We start from the raw sequence: 20,344 nt of genomic DNA, 5'->3' as shown, positions 1-20,344 counted from the left end.
CTCCCACTTATTTTGTTAAATGTATTACTAATCTTTTTTTTTCCATCTTATTTATTTGATAGAGAGAGCACAAGCAGGAGGGGCAGCAGACAGAGGGAGAGGGAGAAGGAGGCTTCCCACTGAGCAGAGAGCCCAATGCAGGGCTCAATCCCAGGACCCCAGGATCATGACCTGAGCCGAAGGCAGATGCTTAACTGACTGAGCCACCCAGGTGTCCCAAATTTATTCCTAAAGATAATGTGAATGGAACTGTTTTATTTTTCTACCGTTCATTGTTCATATATAGAAATACAACTTCTTATCTCCTCTGACTTTGCTGAACTTGTTTATTAATTCTAATGTGTATGTGTGCATCCTGAGGATTATTAATTAATCATTTTTATGACATACAGCCTAACAGTAAATAAGACAGAAGGGAAAGAGTAGCAGGGGAAAAAAAAGAAGAAAAAAAAAAAAAGACAAGAACTCCAGAGACTCAACAGTCCAGGACCACTTAGGGTTAGGGGTAAGCATCTCAAATACAATGACCATACATCTCAAATACAATGACCACACCATGGTATTAGCAGCCTGTGATATGTAGCTTCCCAAAAAATAAAAAATAAAGTTCCAGGGCTACTATTCAAGAAAACTAGAGATATGTGTCTATCTGTCCACTTAAAAATACCATCTGTGGTGTTTTTAAGGTTTAGCATTTGCTGGAATACACGTGTCTCTTCTAGAAGTTTCACTACAAGATGCTTTCTGAGGTACTGCTTTTTTTTTTTTCTCCTGAATCCAGGATCATGTTGGCTGTCGCCAGGGCCATCAGACAATTTCCCAGTGGTTCCTACATTCCCCTGTTTCTTGGAAACTTCCAAAATTAATTTGCCTTCGGAAATCCTCTCCTGCCAGCATGACGGAGTTTGCTAAATTCAAGTGGAGGTAGGATACTCCCTGTTTGTGTTCTCAGGACAAGGGGCTATGAACCAGACACAGGGAAAAAAAAAAATACTACAAAGGAAATTAATACTACAGAATGACCTCCTAACAGAGGGGACAAGGAAGCCAGTCTGGAGCTATTAAAATGAGTTAAGTACTCAGACACACAGCACCACGCCTGCCCCCAGGGCAGGCTTTCTCTGTCTGCCGGCCTTCCCTCAGCTCCTACAAAACAGATGGGCCGGGCTCGAGGGACCAGAAGGCTGCGGGTATGTCAGAAGCAGATGCAGACCGGTCTGTGCAGAGCTCCTAACAGACCGCCCAGGAAACACCCTGGGGTGGGCACGCAGACAGCCAGCTATGCCACAAGGTCCAGGGACCAATCAGCTCTGCACCTTAGAGGGACAGGTAATCGTCCAAGAAGAGTACCTCCAGTTTCCATTGGTGACTTTCAGGGTATGAAGAAGGTGCTGCTGTCAGTCTGTCCTGCAGTCCTCTGAGAGTGAGAAATGAGACCGTGTGTGTGCATAGACATGAGAACAAAGATGTCAGGTCCCTGCTGCTGCTCTGGGCAGAACTCTCAGCTCCTGCTGGCCCCAAGGTCCTGGGAAGAAGCTCATTTCCTCCTCCCATCTCCTAGTCCAGTCTGACCTCGCTCTCCGTAGGCCCATTCTTGTTCTGCGTTCCCCTGCTGCCTCCCTGGAAAATCGGCTTTGACTTCTCACAGGCATCCCTCTAGCAAACAGCCAAAGTAAATATAGCATCACAGTTCACAGCAGCCCATATGAATCTGAGTGTCCCCCCCTCCACACCCCCCCCCCCCCCCCCCCCCCCCCCCCCCCCCCCCCCCCCCCCCCCCCCCCCCCCCCCCCCCCCCCGCCCACAAGGAGCCACTGGGCCTGCCTGGCTCCCTGTCAGCCACTGAGCCAGGTTCAGGCAGATCAGACAAGAGCTGACTCTGGCCTTCAGGCTCTGGCGCCCAGTCCAGGCACTGGGAAACCTCAGGCCACTTGGCTTCTTGGTGGGGAGAAGACAGTCCAGCAAGAAGGGAAAGCCACTGTCTGGGCCCCGGAAGCCCCAGCTGCAGCCTTCCCCAGCAAGCCAAGTCCATCACCATCACCCCTTCCCCGGCACACACACACCCACACACCTGCAGTCTTCCCTGGGTATTAGCTGTGCATCTGCTTATCGGCAGCCTGCCTCCTAACCCGAGAGCAAGGTAGGAAGCCGGTGGGAGGAGTGGACAGGGCACAGGAGAGGAATCCGAAACAGCCAGAAACAGAGATACTCTAGATGCCTACCCAGAGGGCCTTAGTGAGAACCAGAAGCTAACAACAGTTAGGCTTGCCAATATGAAACCAAGCTGACAGGTAGAAAAGCTCCCAGGGTCGTGCAATGATGACCATGGTCCCTAAGTTCACAGAACCCTGAAGGAGCCTGAAGGAGCAGACTGGTGAATGCACAAAATATTTGTTCTCACGTGCTTGAGAGCCACTGGTGAAGTGGGACTGAGGTGGTGGGACAGGGCCCGCAGGGGGCAGCCTCGGGCATCTGTGGGAGAGCTAAATATGGGCTCTCCAAACCCAAGCACAGCTTGTCCCCTGCCAGGCGACCGATCGGAGCTCTCAGAATGGCAGCTATTTCAATAACCACGTAGGAACCTTTCCTGCTTCCAGCATCGCAAAGGACCACGGTGTTCCACATGAGTGGAACGGCAAAACGTGATTTTAATAACTTTGAATACTAATCCTCCGATCAACACCTGTGACTCTTGCCATTGAGAGAGAGAGAAAGAGAGACATGAAGCCTGTGATCGCAACAACTCATTTATACAATGAACACAGACCAGATTCCTAGTATGTGCTAGGCACCAGAGTGGTTATATAAATTCCTAAGGCATGAATTGCATTCTGTAAAAGCTTATGAGGTGGTAGAGGATATAAGCTGTGTACGAGAAGAGCCATAAAGCAAGGGAGATAATGGCACCTCACAGGAGACTGCTTTTAGGAGTGATCTGAACCAAAGGCTGTAAGGTTCCACTGATGAGTATACATCTGTGTGTTTCCTCGCTCTGTCTTCTGGGAGAGAAACTGACAGGCCAGCATACTGACACCAACATCTTGGTTTCTAAGCAGGATCCATTGAGAAATACTAAAATTAATGGGGCAAACTTTAAGGGGAAACATACCTTCAAAATACTTATCTACACATTTCTTAACTCTTAGGATGGTTTTAACACATGATCACAAAATCTTGGATACCCAGCCCTCCAGAGAGTGGTGCTCCATCCCCTTGGGTAGAGGCTAGAGGTACAGACTTGGTTCTAACGAATTATGTGTGAAAGGAGAAAAACAGTGACATTGCTGTGGGAAAACCTGGACAATATCAAGGTTAACAAAATGATCAAGGTTAACATCGCCAGTGATAAATCATGTTGATATCATCTGCTCACAGATATCAGGGGATAACAAGAGTACTTCCCCCTCTGTGATATTTTTCCAAAAATCCATAACCAGAGCCTATTAATGAAAGCACACCAGATAAACCTAAACAGAGGGTCATTTTATAAAACATCGGACCACCACTCTTCAAAAGGATCAGTCATGAAAGCCAAAGAAAGACTAAGGAGTTGTTGAGTTTTGGGGGAGACTAAGAAGACATAATGTGGCACACCCTGGACTGGATCCTGAAACAGAGAAAAGACATAAACAGAAAAACTGGGAAATTAGAATAGAGTCTACAGTTTAGTTAATAATATTTTATCAAAGTCAATTTCTTAGTTCTGATTAATGTACCATAGTTATATAAGATGCTAGCATAAATGTAAGCTAGTTCAGGAAGGATATACATTTCTATGGGTAAGCCAACACAAATCCTGAGCTCAGAGCCAAGTGTGCACATTGCAACACATCCCAAGAAGTACAGCAAAGCCTTTGAAAACTGAATGGGCAATGCAACCAGCATTCTCAGAACTTACCATCTAAACCTAACTGGCATGATTGCTCACTAAAACAAAACGCTCCGGGCACCTGGGTGGCTCAGTGGGTTAAAGCCTCTGCCTTCAACTCAGGTTATGATCTCAGGGTCCTGGGATTGAGCCCCGCATTGGGCTCTCTGCTCAGCAAGGAGCCTGCTTCCTCCTCTCTCTCTGCCTGCCTCTCTGCCTACTTGTGATCTCTGTCTTAAAATCTTAAACAACAACAACAACAAAACGCTCCACATTCTTTGGAGGATTTTAACACGACCCAGAGTCTTACTACTTAATGTACAAGCTGTCTCGGATATCATCCAAAATTATCCAACATATCAACAACCAGGAAAAAAATCCGACCTATTCTCAAAGGAGGAGACAACAAACTGATGCCAACTCTAAGACAACCTAGACATTCGAATGAGCAAACAAATACCTTAAAATATCTTTTATAATCACTCTATAATTTTAGATGAGAAATTCATTATCCAAAATAAAAAGTTCACTAGACAGACTTAAATAATTGGAGTCTATCTTCAAAAAAATAAAAATATCATATGATAGTTGTCTTTCTCTGCTTGACTTATTTCACTAAGCATGATACCCTCTAGTTCCATCCACGTCGTCGCAAATGGCAAGATTTCATTTCTTTTGATGGCTGCATAATATTCCATTGTGTATATATACCACATCAAGAATAAATGAAACAAGATGGGTTTGGGAGGGAGACAAACCATAAGTGACTCTTAATCTCACAAAACAAACTGAGGGTTGCTGGGGGGAAGGGTGTAGGGAGAGGGTGGTTGGGTTATGGACATTGAGGAGGGTATGTGCTATGGTGAGTGCTGTGAAGTGTGTAAACCTGGCGATTCACAGACCTGTACGCCTGGGGATAAAAATATATTATATGTTTATAAAAAATAAAAAATAAAAAAAATGAAAAAAAATAAAAAGAACCCAAACAAGTATTCCTTAACTTGAGGATACATAAACAGAAATTCTCTGATCTAAAGAACAGACAGAAATGCTACCAATTTCTGGGTATTAATTTTGTATATACAACTTTATTGAAAACATTTGTTACTAATTCTACTAGTTTTTTGGTGGAATCTTTAGGATTTTCTAGGTATAGTGTTATGTCATTTGCAAATAGTGAGAGTTTAACTTATTTTCTACCAATATGGATACCTCATTTCTTTTTCTTGTCTGATTGTTGTGGCTAGGACAACCAGTACTATGTCAAATAAAAGTGCTGAGAGTGGACATCTTTGTCTATATCCTGATCTTAGAGGAAAAACTCTGTTTTCCACCAATGAGTATGATATAACGTATGGGTTTTATTATGTTGAGGTATGTCCCTCTAAACCTACTATGTGAGAATTTTTATTATGAATGGATATTGAATTTTGTCATCTTTTTGTGCATATTTATATTATTTTTGTCCTTTGTTTTGTTGTTTTGTTTTGTTAATATGTTGTATCATGTCGATTGATTTGTGAACAATGAAACATCCTTTCATCCCTGAAATAAATACTCCTTCACCTTGGTGAATGATCCTTCTAATGTAATGCTATATGCAATTTGCTAATATTTTGTTCAGAACTTCTACATCCATATTCCTCAGGAATATTGGCCCGTTGTTTTCTTTTTATTTATTTCTCTTTTCTTTTCATGGTGCCTCTCTGGTTTTGGGATCAGGGTAATGCTGGCCTTATAGAATGTATTTAGCAGCTTTCCTTCTTCTTCTATTTTTTCAAATAGTTTAAGAAAAATAGGTATGAGCTTTTTTTTAAAGATTTTATTTATTTACTTGACAGAGGTCACAAGAAGACAGAGAGAGAGGAGGAAGCATGTCCATGTATTTTCCGACCTATTTTTTGATTGCTTCATTGACCCACTGGTTGTTTAATATTGTGTTGTTTAATCTCCACATGTTTGTAGTTTTTTTCCATTTTTTTTCCCTTGGGACTGATTTTTAGTTTCATACCATTTGTGGTTGGAGAGATGCATAAAGAACACAGACAATTCAATACCAAATAAATAATCCAATTGAAGAATGGACAGAGCATCTGAATAGACATTTCTCCAAAGAAGACATAGAGATGGTCAACAGACACATTAAAAGATGCTAAACATCACTCATCATTAGGGAAATGCAATTAAAAACCACAATGAGAGATTATATATATCTGTGAGAAGAATGGTTAAAATAAAAAATTTTTTTTTAAAAACTAAGAAATAATAAGTGTTAGTGAGGGCATGGAAAAAAAAAAAAAGAACATGAGTGCATTGCTGTTGGGAGTATAAATTGGCACAGCCACTGTGTAAAACAACATAGAAATTCCTCAAAAAAATTAAAAATAGAAATATCATATGACCCAATAATTCTACTAGTGGGTATTAGCTCAAAGAAATAAAAAACACTAATTTGAAAGGATATATGCTCCCTTATGTTTAATGCAACATTATTTACAATAGCCAAGATATGGAACAACCTACTTTCCTAGTATCCATTTATCAATAGACAAATGGATATATGTGTGGCAGACTATTATACAGCCATTAAAAAGAGATTATGGTTTGTACAACAACATGGATGGACCTAGAGGGTGTTATCCTAAGTGAAATAATCAGACTGAGATAGACAAATAGCATATGATTTAACTTGTATGTGGAATTTTAAAAACAAAGCCAATGAATAAACAAACCAAAAGCAGAATGAGACCTATAAATACAGAGAAAAACTGATGGTTACTAAAGGAGGGGGAAGAGGGATGGGAAAAATAGATGATGGGTACGGAGAGATACAGGCTTCCCATTATTAAATGAACAATAGAAATAAAAGGTACAGCATAGAGAATGCAGGCAATGACATTATAATAGCAATGCATCAGGACAGATGGTAACTACACTTGTGAGCATACCACCACAGATGAGCCACCTGTGTGGCTCAGTTGGTTAAGTGTCCAATCTTTATTTTGGCTTAGGTCATGATCTCAGGGTCATGAGATTGGGCTGCACATGGGCTCCATGCTGGGTGTGGAACTTAGAATTCTCTCTCTCTCCCCCTCTACACTTGCCTCACCTATTTGCATGTGTTCATGTGCACACTCACTCTCCAAAAAATTTTTTTAAATTAAAAAATGAAACAAAAAGAACAGACAGAAAATAGGCTGAAAAACTACAAGAGCCTCAGAACCTGTGGAACAACATAAAAAGTTGTAATATCCTTAGGGGCTCAGAGCCCCTAAGGAAAAGAAAAAGATACTGGTATGGAAAAAATGTTTTTGAAGAAATAATGACAATGAACTTCCCAAATTCAGTGAAAGACATAAATTTACAGATGCAAGAAGCTCAGGGAACATCAAGCAGGACAAATCCAAATGAAGCCATCATACTCAAACTGTAAAAACCAAAGGAAATCTTGAAAGCAGATAGAGAAAAACAATTTGTTACAAGTAGGAGAATAAAAATGTCACTGCAGATTTCTGACAGCAAACATGCAGACCAGAAGAACTGTCAACTCAGAATTCTACATCCCAGGAAAATATCCTTCAGGAATGAAATAAAGACATTCTTAGATCAAGGAAGAAAAAAAGGTTTCATTGCCAACAGACCTGCTCTAAAATAAATGTTAAAGGAAGTTCTTCTGGATAGAAGGAAATGATCCCAGAGGGGCAATTAGAACTTTGGAGAAGGAAGAGCAACAGAAATGGTGAACATCTGAATGGACACAATAAACTACTTTTTTCCTCTTAGATTTTCAAAATGTGTGTGATTATTAAAAGCCAGAGTTTTACCATCGCTGGAGAGTAGGAGGCTCTTAATGTCTGCAGATGTAACATTTGTGACATGTATAACATAATGGAGGAGGGTAAAGGAACATATATAGTCGTAAGCTTTCTACATTCTACTTGAAATGGTCAAATATTAAATTTAAATACAATGTGAAAAGGTAGGTATGCATACTGTAATCCCTAGGGCAATCACCAGGAAAAAATATGAAAAGATCTAGCCATGAGAAGGGTTCTCTGGCCCCTCACCAGGTCTGACTTTAGACAGTCCTGAGGCTACAGTGAGTGACTGTTTTTATGGCTCCCCCAAACCATCATTCTGGGCTCAACGAGAAGCTCCACTCACTGCCTCATTTTCTAATTTCCCCCATAACTGTGCAACAGAGGTTGTTCATAATTCAATCTACAACCCAATGTTGTAAGGCAAGGAAGAATGTGAATAAATTCAGGTCCTTCCAGTCCCGTCCTCTGAGCTTGCAAATGAGGAGACTGAGGGCAGACAAGGAAAGTTGCTACTTGCCCAAGACCCCACAGCAAGCTGCTGTTAGAACCAGGCCTGGAGCCAGATCTCCGATCACCAGACACACCATTGAGAAACCCGAGCTCTGGGGATCCTTCCCCAGCTACCTGAGAGCAAGTTTTTGTGTCTGGCCGTCCTCCAGAACTATTAATCACGGACAAATATGCAGACTTTCTACACATGGGGCACTATACTAAGTTTGTCTATCTGTCTATCTGTCTATCTACCTCCTATCTATTTAACTATCCACACTAAATCCTCACATGGCCTCACTTGAGGTAGATACTATTATTCTCCCTGTTTTATAGAAAGAGAAACTAAAACATTGAGGAATTAAGAAACTTGCCCAAGATTACACATCTAATAGGTGTTGGCTCTGAATCTGAACCCAGATGGGGGTTGTAGCATGTGAGTTCTGAAATATTACTGTCCTCCCCTCAGGAAGACCAATCCAGACCAGAACTCTGGGAGACATTCCATGATCCAGAAGAAAATGTACTCTGGCTGCCCCCGACCCACATCCCACACCCCCAGGAGCGTTTCTAGCCAGGTAAAATCTGCTTAAAAGTTGTGTGGAGGGCAGCTCTGAGGGAAAAAAATGAGAAATAGGAGCTGACAAGAGGCGCCAGCAGCCTGAAAGGCGGGTGAAGAGAGGTGCTGGCACGGTTACTAGGCAACCTACCTCGTGCCTCCCGTCCTCTCAGGACTGGAGAGTTTCCCCCAGGCTCCTCTGTTCTTTCCTAACAACAGCTGATGACACCAGCTCCTTCTTCCTTCCAGCTGAGTCACTGCTGTTGCCAGTCACATGGTGAGGGCAACCTGGAGCTGCCCCAAGATCCCCAATAGGGCCAGTTAAGGAGACTTCAGTCATGCTATAGTCTAACCTCACTCCCTGGTAAAGTCCAGTCCCTTGTGACCACCAGGGAAGGGGGGGCACCCAACCAAGAAGGGCATTTTGCCAAGCCATCAGCCAACCATTTCACAGCTCAAGCTCGGTCTGACTAAGGAGGAGTGAGTGATGGACAGCTTCCTGGTGAGGTGAGGAGAGCTCTCCTTTCACTTTCCTCAGAGGTATTCGCTTCATTAGCAGTTCTGCCCAGGGATCTACAAAGTGGTGTTGCTGTTGGGGCCTCACAAATTTGTCCCTCATGCTCCCTAGGAAGTCTAAAAGGAAGCAGATGCCTCACACTGCTCTCTGTACTCCTTGTCTGATTTAACTGATTCTTTGGAGGTAAAAGGCTATTTTCACAGCCAACTCTGAAAAGCCAAAAAATGAAGTCATCATGACCCAGCAAAGAGGGGCAGACACTACTCCTTCCCCCGGAAAGCCACTGAATGCCATTGAGTGCTCTGAGTACTTTCTTCGCCAACAAGCCCACTCATGCCGGTGTGATTCATGGTCTGGTCTCCCCGCAGTGGATTCTCTTAGCACCATCTTCCTCCCCCAGAGACATATTAGAGAGGCCACTCTTTCCCACCACACTGCCCCATTCAGCTCACAAACCATTCAGCCACCTTTTAAAATATCAAACTATAACACTTGCAGTAAACATCCTTCCTGGATACCTTGTACAGGCTAAATTCCTGACTTCCATAACCCATGTGTGCAATATGCTAGAAATCACTCCCTCTTAAGTTAATATCATTAGGAAACACGCCATTTTATTTTATTTTATTTTTTTTACACAGGAAGAACTGAGTAAGGAAAACAAGGAAAAAACTCCTACCTTAGGTTTGTCTTCATTATAAATCACTCAAATGCCACTTTGCAAAGGTGTTAGGCTCAGTCTTCATACCAGCCGGGCCTGGAAAGGCACTGAGAAGTCCACAGTTGTTTTCTGTTGAAAATAAAAGCACCCTTCAGTCACACTCTAGTATTTTCTCCCCACCATTTCCATAGTAGGAATCTAATGCCAGGGTCATTGGGAAATACCAAGGGGGTCTGAAATCCACTTCCCAGTAATTTTTTTGAGGACATCCTAGAGTGGAACCCAGAGCTCTTCTGAGGGTCCTCCAAGAAAAGAGACATGTAAGTGGAGGAGGCAGAGGACAAGGCACGTGAGCCTTTCAGAACTGTCAAATTCTCCCACTTGACACACAAGGAAGTTGTGTTTCTAACATATTGTCAATTTTCCAGAAACCAACAAGTCACTGTCTGCCCTTCCCCCAACCTGAGATCCCAGATTTGGACACCTGCGCCAAGAAAACTGAGGTCATTTTCACTAGTGCCTCAGTGGAGCTCCCAGGGGGATTGAGTAGACAGCTAATTATTATTCCATCCTTCTGGCAAAATACAAAAAAAGCTAGTTTGTCTTGGTGAATGAAGCACAGAGTTGTCACTTGGCCCTCACCCCACAAGAAGATCTCTCTCTGGGTCTAGCAGTCTTGAGGCTCTGAGTGGTCATGCTGGATAACTTTCCACTGGGGTAAAAGGAGATTGCCAACAACTCCTGTGCTCGGGAAAAAGAGTAAGAAATTTCTGAACTTCTAATTTCAGTAACACTGCCCCCTGCCCTTCCATCTCACACAGACACACACTCATAAACCATAGTTGGTATAAAAAATTGGTTTGCTTTCCTAAGAAGGACAAAGATTTTCTTCCATTCATCCTCAGATCTTGTCCTCTGTCCTCATCTCACATCCTTCAAGACCACAAGTGAGGCATGGAGGACTGAATAAACTCAAATGGGTGAAAGGGTCATTCCTCCTCCCACATCCATAGCAGAAACCAAAGCAGAAGGAAGGAAAGAATAATGAGTCTATGCTCTTAGGAACCCTTGTCTACAAGCTATCAGAGGACATTCAGGCCCTGGAATTAATCTGTTCCCAAAAGAGATTAGTGTCCCCATATAAACCCTCAGGCTCCTTACTTTCTATCATAGTCACAGTGGTGGTACCATGTGATCATCTCCAGATACTCAGAAGAAACACCAATCTGGGGAGAAGCAGCAACATTTCCTGCTATATCTACTTCTCTTCCTGGTGTTGATATTGAGACTGAGACAGGTGAAATGGGCAGAGGGAAAATTTCTCTTTTGGAAATTAATAAAAATAATATTGTTCCAGTTACTCTTGCTGAATAGAAAGCTGTCCCTCAAATTCAATGGTTTCAAATAATTGATTTTGCTCATTAATCTGTCATTTGGACAGGGTTCAGTGAAGTGAGCTCATTTCTCTCCATTCAGTGTCAACTGGGCAGCTTCACTAGAACAGGAGGTTCCACTCCTACAATGACTCATTCAGATGTCTGGAAAGGTTCGCATAGTCTGTCAGCCCTCAAGCGGCCCTCTCCATGGGGTGGCTTGGGCTTCCTGACAGCATGGAGGCTGGGTGATTTCAGTGGGACCATCTCAAAAGAAGCATGCTGAAGCTGCCTTGCTTTTTTATGGCCTACCTCAAAAGTCACAAAGTGCCACTCCCCCCACCCCCTCCAGAGCCATAGGTCCACCTACATTCATGAAAAAACAGATCCATCTCTTGTGGAAGATGAATTACTGTTGCACCAGAAGAAGAGCACATTCAATGAAAGAGACTATGGCAGCCATTTTGGGGAGAGACCGCCTGCCATACAAATGAACTACAACTAATGGACGATGATTCCTTACTACATTCTACACTCTGGCATAAAGTGTTTGGTATGAATTCGCATTTTAAATCTCACAACAAAACTATAAAGCAGGCATTAGCATTGTCCCATTTTATACATGAGAAAACTGAGACTTGGGGGGCGGGAGTAATTTCTCAGCTTGAAAGTGGCAGAGCTGGACACTGAGTTCAGGCCCACCTGGGTCATGTACCAGAACTCAAAACCACTGCCCTGCCAACCTCCCAGAACTAGCCTTGGTTGGGACTCATTAAGGTGATACAATGGAAGGAGAATAGACCTTGGGGGTGGGAGCCAAGATTTTACCTCTAGCTCTGCTACTCATTAGAGGTGCCATTCATTATATGCCATATGCTATGTGAGGCACTTTACATGCATTATCTCACATATTCCTTAAAATGATACTGTAAGGGAGTTGTTATGTGATGCACATTTAACAAGTCAAAAAAAAAAAAAAAAAAAGACTCTAAGAGGTGTAGCAACTTGCCCAAGCTGCACTATATTAATTTACTGAACTGAGATTTTAAATTATTCTGTCTTACTCCAAGGCTCTTACTCATCTCAACCCAAGGCCAGAGTCCCTGGACAAGTCTCCTTTACTCTCTGATCCTCAAATCCCTCACTTATGAGAGCAGAAAGCTGTGAGAAACTTTTGGCTCCAATGGGTAGCCCTGGGCACGGAGGCCTCCAGTGTTAAATCCCGTTTAGGCATGGTTTCCCAACCTCAGCACCACTGATATTTGGGGTCAGACAATTCTTTGTTGTGGGGACCATTGTGTACAGTATAGGAAATAGAGCAGCATCCCTGGCCTCTGCCCAGTCGATGCCAACCAAGCCTTCTTCCCCGTGATGTGACAACTAGCAATGTCTCCAGACATTGCGAATTATCCCAGGGGGGATGATCTTGCTTTACAGCTCCCCCTCACTCCCCTCTTAAGAACCTCCATATTAAGGTACTACTATGGTGGCCCCGAAGTAAATTTTTACAGAGGTCCTGGTCCTCATCTCCTTCCCCAGATGTCCCTCTCCTCTTGGTAAAATCACCAGCTGGGAAGATCAAAGAGGGATCTGGATAGTATAACTCACTTTTTTCCCTTTGTTGGGCCATTCCTTCACTGTAGATTCTTACCAAGTCAGAAACTGGTGGTACTCAGATGCCAGCAGGTGCCAAACGCCAGATGAAAGCACAAGGGGTGGTGGTGGTGTTTGCTCCTTTCCTTCTCCCTTTTTCCTTCTATCCTTTCTGCTATCCAACTCTTGTTCTTTCTCCTATTCTCCCCCCCACACACACCCCATCTCTTCTTCATCAGATGCTTGGCCAAGCAGGGGAGATGCTGTTGCCAGGAACCTGTTTGCATTTTTGGGCACACTGCTTCCTAGCAGGTCCTTCCTCTGAGTGGAGCCTGAGGAGAGCCAATGATCTGTCCCCCAGCTCCAGGCTGGTGGACACTAAGGGTCCAGGGTCTAGGCACTGCCTTCAAGAGGTCCTTGAGCCTGCAGAGGGACCTGACTCCCTTCTCCACAACCTCAGGCTCTGCCCTCAGAAGCTCTCCTGATGACAACACTGAGCAAGCCCTATGAGGGAAGTACCAGGAGTGATTCATTCCTCCAAAGCAGAGAGTACTGGAAGTGGGGACACCCAAGAAGGGCAATGCCTCACCAGAAGCCTATGGCCTCAACCCAAGTTCTCACTAGCTCACAAGGCATCTGGGACATAACCACAGGTCAGAGGTATTGGTGCTTAGAGCCTGACAGCTTCTACCCTTGGGTCCCCCATCTACCCCTGTGAGAATGAGACCAATTCTCCTTCTGTATGAGACCCCATCAAAACATCTGATGCATGATCACTTCTCTCCATTCTTTGCATCCACAGGCTAAATAGCCAAATATCACACAGACTGAATATCAATCTTGGGATATGACTTGCACAGCACTAACCTGGATGTGTTTCTTTACCAGTGTCCCCTACAAGGATATATGCTTAGAATGAAATCCACATGTTATTTATTATATTTTTTACCATTCCTCTATTGCAATTAATTCCAGCAGCCTATGTGATCAAAAGCCTAAAAGAGTATATTTCTGCCAGCTTCAGCTCATTCTATGACATAACTGCCCTCTATAATTACTTCAGGGTTGTGTCATCATTGGGACAGTAGGATTTGTCCACATGTCCTTCGCTGGTAGGATAATTATTTCTCTTAATACTGAGTCTATATTTTTATTAACACAGCTGATAAAGACATCAGCTTCCTGGTAGGCACATTGTACCAGTGACCCATGGAGTGTTAAGGTGATTTTCACATTGATTCATGTTAATATGGTCAATGGTCACAAGGCCAGGCATGTGCAGTTGATTTTTTTTTCACCTAAGGACCAGACTTTACATTTGTCTGGTATTGAGTGTTACTTTCTTCGCTATCCATATTTTTGAATCTCAATTTCCCCTTCCAATATATTCTCCTCCAAGATCTATATGATCTGTATACATGAAAATCCAAACTTCTATGCCTTCACCCATAATATTTTATTAATATTTTAATAAAAATATTGACTAGGGTGGCAGTCCATTTTTAATTATCTACCAGAGATATCTGTCTGTAAGAGAGTAGTCTTGGGCGTGATCATTCAGGCAACTATACATTCTTAGCAGCTTTGGACCAGTGAGGTATCATTTAAATCTTTGATAGCGGATAACTTGAGGAACTTTGTGAGGAACTTATTTCTTGGAGCATGGGGTGGGAATCCAGAAGTTACTATGGTAAAAACTGAGCTGGGAAAGGGGGCTGAGACATCAGAATATGGACTGGTTAGGCAGTGGTAGGCTGTTGGAGAAGGTGGAGTCAAATGGGACACTGAAGTCAGAAGCAGAGCTGAACGTCCAATGCAAACCAAGGAGACAGGCCAGATCTCAGCACCGGGATCTGAAGCCAGATGGAAACTCGCCCCCTGGCAACTTCTACAGAATACATAAGGAGTGACATGAATGCACATGATGTGAAAGAGGCATGGAGAGCAACAGAAACCACCTGCGTCCAGAGACTGAGCTAAGTGGTTGGGTTTCTGAAAAGGCCTCTTTCCATGGGTGGGGTCCTCTTTCCTTACAAGTGGCTCACTGAGCAGATGTTCGGGATAGAGTCTGACGTCGATACTGGATTTCTGCAGGGCCTTTGCTAGACCCTGGTGACCCCCACTCTTTTCTCCAAGTTCTGCCAAATGCTCTGATTTGGTATCTCTTCTAGGATTTTACAGGGGGGTTATATCTGTTGTTTGTAGAAAAAAAAAATTCAGAGAAAAAAATCAGGAGATTTTCTTGCCTGTACTCATTTAGCATCTCTTTCTCTTTAAAGAGAACCAAGACCAGGTTTGTGACTCTAATGCCAAGTTTAGGTAGCCTGCGATGTGACTCACCTGGTCTTAAAAGTTGCACTCGCTTTGTGCCAGTAGGATCCTCTTTCCCACCCCCTCTCCTATGTTTGGATGATGTTTTCTCTAAGTCATGTTTATTCTGCACATTTCAGCTTAGAGATCCCTGTCCCTGCCAGAGTAGGGAAGAAAAACAGGAAAGAAGCCGTGCTGCTTGCCCTGTCATCGGTCAACATTACATCATCTGCTCCTGGCCTTTATTTCTTCATTGTTTTTGATCCCTCAGTAATTTCCAAAAAGCCCTTGCTTTGCCCTTAGCATTTTCTGCGAGCCTCGGCTTGCTCTGGGATCTCACCTCTCTGGCATGATTCCTTCGGGTCTGTGTACTCCTTTGAGTTTGTCTTTGACTATATGCCCATTTTATCTTCAACAGAATACTATGTTACCACTAATATTTTATTTAGCAGCCTCTTCCGTCGCTCCTAACTGAGGCATTTTCCATCTTAGAGTGTCTGGCTATGAGACCTTACACTCTGTTTTCCTGGCTTTAGTGCTGAGCCTGCATAAGCCCAGGTGTACAATCTCAGAGTAGTTCTGGAAGGACAGAGAATCAGAAAGCATGACTTATAAAAAAACAAAAAAGCCCAATCCCAAAGGGTTGTGAGATTTCAAAACACAAAACAGAAAAGGAAAGTCAGAGTAACTAGGAAAATTAGGGTATTTAAAAATTCAAATTTCCCTGACCACCTGGAATGCTTGTGAAAAATGCAGACTCGGCCTCACCGTGGACCCCCGAATCCCTATGGTAGAAGACAAGGCATTCTTTTTTTCTTCTTTTCTTTTCTCTCTCTTTCTCTTTTCTTTTTTTAAGAGAGGGAGAGAGGGATTGAGGTGCAGAGGGAGAGGAAGAGAATCCCAGGACTCTGGGATCATGACCCAAGCTGAAGGCAAACGCTTTAGCCTACTGAGCCACAGAGGCAGCCCTCCATGGAGAATTCTTTAAGAAAAACTTCACCTCCAGTTTAGTGCAGTATGAAACTGCTGCCAACAGTCAAAAGTTCCAGGACAAAATGGACTGAATATGCATTAAGTGGTGTTCTAATTTAAGACTTGTCTTCAATTAATTATTCATTACCTGTCCAAATTTATTATTGCTCTATCGTAATTTCAGAGAGAGTTTTCCTAATAAGGATCCAAAAAATTAGAAATCTGTTTTATCTCTGTTTTACAATGTATCTTGGAATTCTCTCCATGAGAAAATATTTTTGGAATATGAAGGCTAAGGGATTTTGGAATTCTCCCTCATACAAATTCCTTTCTTTTGAGTTAAATTTAATCTTTGTAACTACAGTGTGAGTCCTGGGAGACGATAGCTGTGATTATGGTTCTGCTCTTTAATGAACAGTGCTGACCCACTGACAATCCAAGGCTTTCTCTGTCCATCTACACATTTATTTATGAGCTACATAACATCCAGTTTACTTGATGGATCCTTCCCTCAAACTCCAACAACCCCTTAGTACACCTCTTGACACTTGTTTCCGGATTGCCAGAACTGCTCCCAGATCCCTTACGGGGAAGCCCTCCTGCATTTAGGAAACCCAAGAGGAAATTTTGGTTTATGGTTTTATCTCCTATCTACACAATGACTTCTTTGATGGAAAGCCCTTAGAATAAAATCTTAGAATGCAGCTTGTAGCCAAGCCCTTTGGGATGAAAAACACGGCCTGGAATGTAACTTTTTCAGTGCCTATTGCTGGACAGATGGCTAATGAAGTGACATGTAGTTAAGGAGGTATCAAGGTGCTATCTAAGTGTGGAGCTTTTTTTCAGACTCCAAGCAAGACATGACATTCTTCTCCAAAGCGGAGGCTTAAAACTTTTTATTCTTATCACTACTGCACAGAGAGGGCATGCCGCCAGAGGGCTCTGGTAAGTGAGTCGTTTTCATTAACAGTCAGCCATTTTATCAACAGGTAAAGGAAGCAGCCAATATTTGCCGGGTGTATTGGAGCAGAGCAGAGCTGTCTGGAAACATTCATTGGTAAGATTCAGTATATGAAGCAAGTACATGAAAAGAAAGAGAAGCTGGGGGAGGAAGGGAGGGAGGGAGAGAGGGAGGAAAAGAGGAAATGGAAGGAGAGAGACCGAGAGAAGGAAGGGATACAGGGAGGTCGGAAGGAAGGATAGTTGTTTGTGACACCAGGTGACCTGGGGACAAGAGCAAAAGGGGACCTACAGAAGAGGACAGAGATTACCTCAGAGTAGAGACTCCTTCCTTAACCTCCTTGGTTAAGGGTGATTGAAGTTCTGTGGTAAGCAGGAACTGGAGACTGACATGAAAACTCACCAAATGTTCTTTAAAGTTCTTGCAATTAACTGTGTGTGCCAGATTGTATCTAATTTCTATTAATGATTTCAGACATTCCTAATATGTCTTTATTTTCATGAACCCTTTGGAGTATATTCAAAGGAAAGTCCATGGCTAGGTGAACACTACTTGCCACAATTAAGGCTCTGAGGCCAAGAACAGTAAAATCCAAGTAATCTGAGCCCTCCCACATCCATTCTGAAAATTCTGTCTCGGTGTGGTTTACTCCCCAAGAAAATAAAATAAAGAAGTCTTAGAAAATAAATAAAGAAGTCTTAGAAAATAAAAAGCGGAAGTGATCCATAAAATCAACAGAAGCTCCTAGACATACATGTTGGTTAGTGGGGTCCCTCAACATTTATACTGTAACTCTTTTACTCATTTCAGGAATTTCAAATAGGAAACAGAAAGCAATAAAGCCAGGAGTTTTAGTTAAGAAAGGCAGTAGTCAAGACAGTGCTAGGCATTTGGAACTAGATGCTATAACAAATAAGAAAATACAAGATGGTTCAAACACCACGGAGATTTATTTACCTCAGAGTAAATAAGATGGGCATTCCTCCTCAGTGGAGGTTGACTTGTCTCCATTCCCCAGCTGCCATTCAAAGTTTCAGACCAACAGTGACTCTGCCACTTTCATTATATGGTTTCTAAGGTCATCATAACCATCTCCTTCCCAAGGTAAAGAGCATGGAGAAGTGTTTATGGGAGATTTCTATAGGCCAGGCCTAGAAAGGGGACATATGACTTCTGTTCACATTTGGCTAGAATTTAGTCACATGGCATCACCCAATTGCAAGGAAGGATGGGGAATGTGGTCTTAGCTAAAAGCTCAGGAATATGAGGAAAGAGGTCAGTCAATAATTAGTAGCCTCTGACATAGAAGGTATGCATATTTATACCCTCCTCAAATCTGGAATAACAATGCTTCATTTCCAGGACCACTACAGAAAGTCAAAAGATGGTTATGTTTACTACAATAGGAGTAGAGTAAGAGCTACTGTTTACTGAACACTTACTGTGTTCTAGGACCCATGTTAAATTCACACATTATCTCATTTAATCCTCATATCAACCCTGACTTGGCAGACAAAGATGACAAGCTGAGAGAGGGCAAGTGACCTACGCAATGTCTCACAGACACTCAGTGACAACTGGGATTTGAACCCAGGCTGCCTAACTCTGATGGCCAAGCCCTTTACTGCCTGATTCATCATCACATCACAGAAGGACCAAAATGTAAATTACAATCTGCTCCAAAGTTAAGCCAGGGTTCTTCTATTTTCAACATCAGGAAAAGGAAGAAATGATCTTCAGATTTTGAAAATCCACACGTGGATGAACTCGAAATAGAAAATCAGGAAAGCCTTTGGCCAAGTTTGGAAATCCCTCGAACTCCTTGGATTCTGCCACTGAAACCTTGCTGGAGCCTTTCTGGTTTATTTTTAGTTTTTACCAAGCACCATTTCCTGGATCAGTGAAGCAGGTTTAAATATTCTTATAAGTATTTTGGACACAAGTGAGATTTTTTTTTAACTGACTGTGAAAGAAATGCAGAGAACTTTGGGATGAGCATATATAAAATAAATAAGAGCCAAACACTTAAGCAGTAGCAGGATAATATCTATCAAAGCCTGTTGGGCATAGCTGGGGCTGGCCTTCCTGAAACCTCCTTTGTTCCTCCAATCCATTGAGCCTGGGACCTGAAGACCCTATGATTTACTTAGCATGCTTTCCAAAACCATTTGAAACCCTAACAAGGACAATGCAGATCCCTAGACTCTGCAAGCACTTTTGTAATCTTTGTGGTACGACCGTAACTTCCCATACGGAATTCAACACCTAGTTGATCACTTGGGCCAAAATAAAGGAGATGGAAGCAGAGACCCACACCAGAAATTCCAGGCAACTTGGATTAGTGAATTCTGCTCAGCACTTTCCACAGGTAGCAGCTTTTGGTATCTGCTGGGCCAGGCATACCCTCAGGTTTATGTCCAGCATGATTTCATGGATGGTGGTGCAAATGCAAAACCATCTGTCCTCCTACTACACACCTACTGGTGAGCACCTTGCTCCTCTTTTGAGGCTTTTGGAAAAAGGATCACCCTTCACCTCTCCTGTGAATCTTCCAGGCTTGGCCTCACTAGCTACGTGTACTGACATGCATCATGCCATGACTCATGCTTGAATAGAATCTTTACCTCCCATCATAACTGTAGAAAGAAAAGAGGTAGAGACAAACAAACTTGCCCTATTAGTACCATGACAATATCATCCTTTTCTTCCACATAACTGCTTCCTCATTAAAAAGAAATAGAGCAAAGTGAAAACATTCCTGGAATATGGCAGACCATTTATGAAGCTGGGTGGTATACAAGGGTGATCGTTGTACTAGTCTATGCAGTCATTTCATGATTTTTAAATATTTCATAATAAATCAAATATCTAAAAGAGATATTCTGGACTGGGTTTCTTGTTTTTATTTCCAGTTCTACTAATCACCACTGGGTCCTAAGCCACAGAGAACTAAATCCTGCCAGCAACCATGTGAGCTTAGAAGTGGATCCTTCCCCATGAAAGCTTTCAGATGAAACCTCAGCCCTGATGGACACAGTGATTACAGCTTCATGAGAGATCTTAAATCAGAACCCCCAGTGAAGGTATGTCTGCATTCCTGACCCACAGACACTGGGAGATAACAAATGTGTGTTATCTAAACCCCTAAGTTTGTGCTAATGCTATTAGACAGTGGCAGGTAACTGACAAGATGCTTACACCTGGAAATGGCAGGCCTCCT

General features: G+C 42.8%; 1 long non-coding RNA gene across 2 annotated transcripts in view; it reads right to left on the bottom strand.

The window, feature by feature from the left end:
* Positions 1 to 20,344, bottom strand: part of LOC132027942 (uncharacterized) — a 178,513-nt gene that overhangs the window by 58,347 nt on the left and 99,822 nt on the right. For both annotated transcript variants that reach the window (XR_009407265.1, XR_009407266.1), the window contains exon 3: positions 9,934 to 10,044. This is a non-coding gene — a long non-coding RNA (uncharacterized LOC132027942). The remainder of the gene's footprint in view (positions 1 to 9,933; positions 10,045 to 20,344) is intronic.

The sequence above is a fragment of the Mustela nigripes genome, chromosome 12, assembly GCF_022355385.1.
Source record: "Mustela nigripes isolate SB6536 chromosome 12, MUSNIG.SB6536, whole genome shotgun sequence".
NCBI lineage: Eukaryota > Metazoa > Chordata > Mammalia > Carnivora > Mustelidae > Mustela > Mustela nigripes.
The sequence above is the reverse complement of the archived record's forward strand: the minus strand, read 5'-3'. Positions and strand labels throughout refer to the sequence as shown.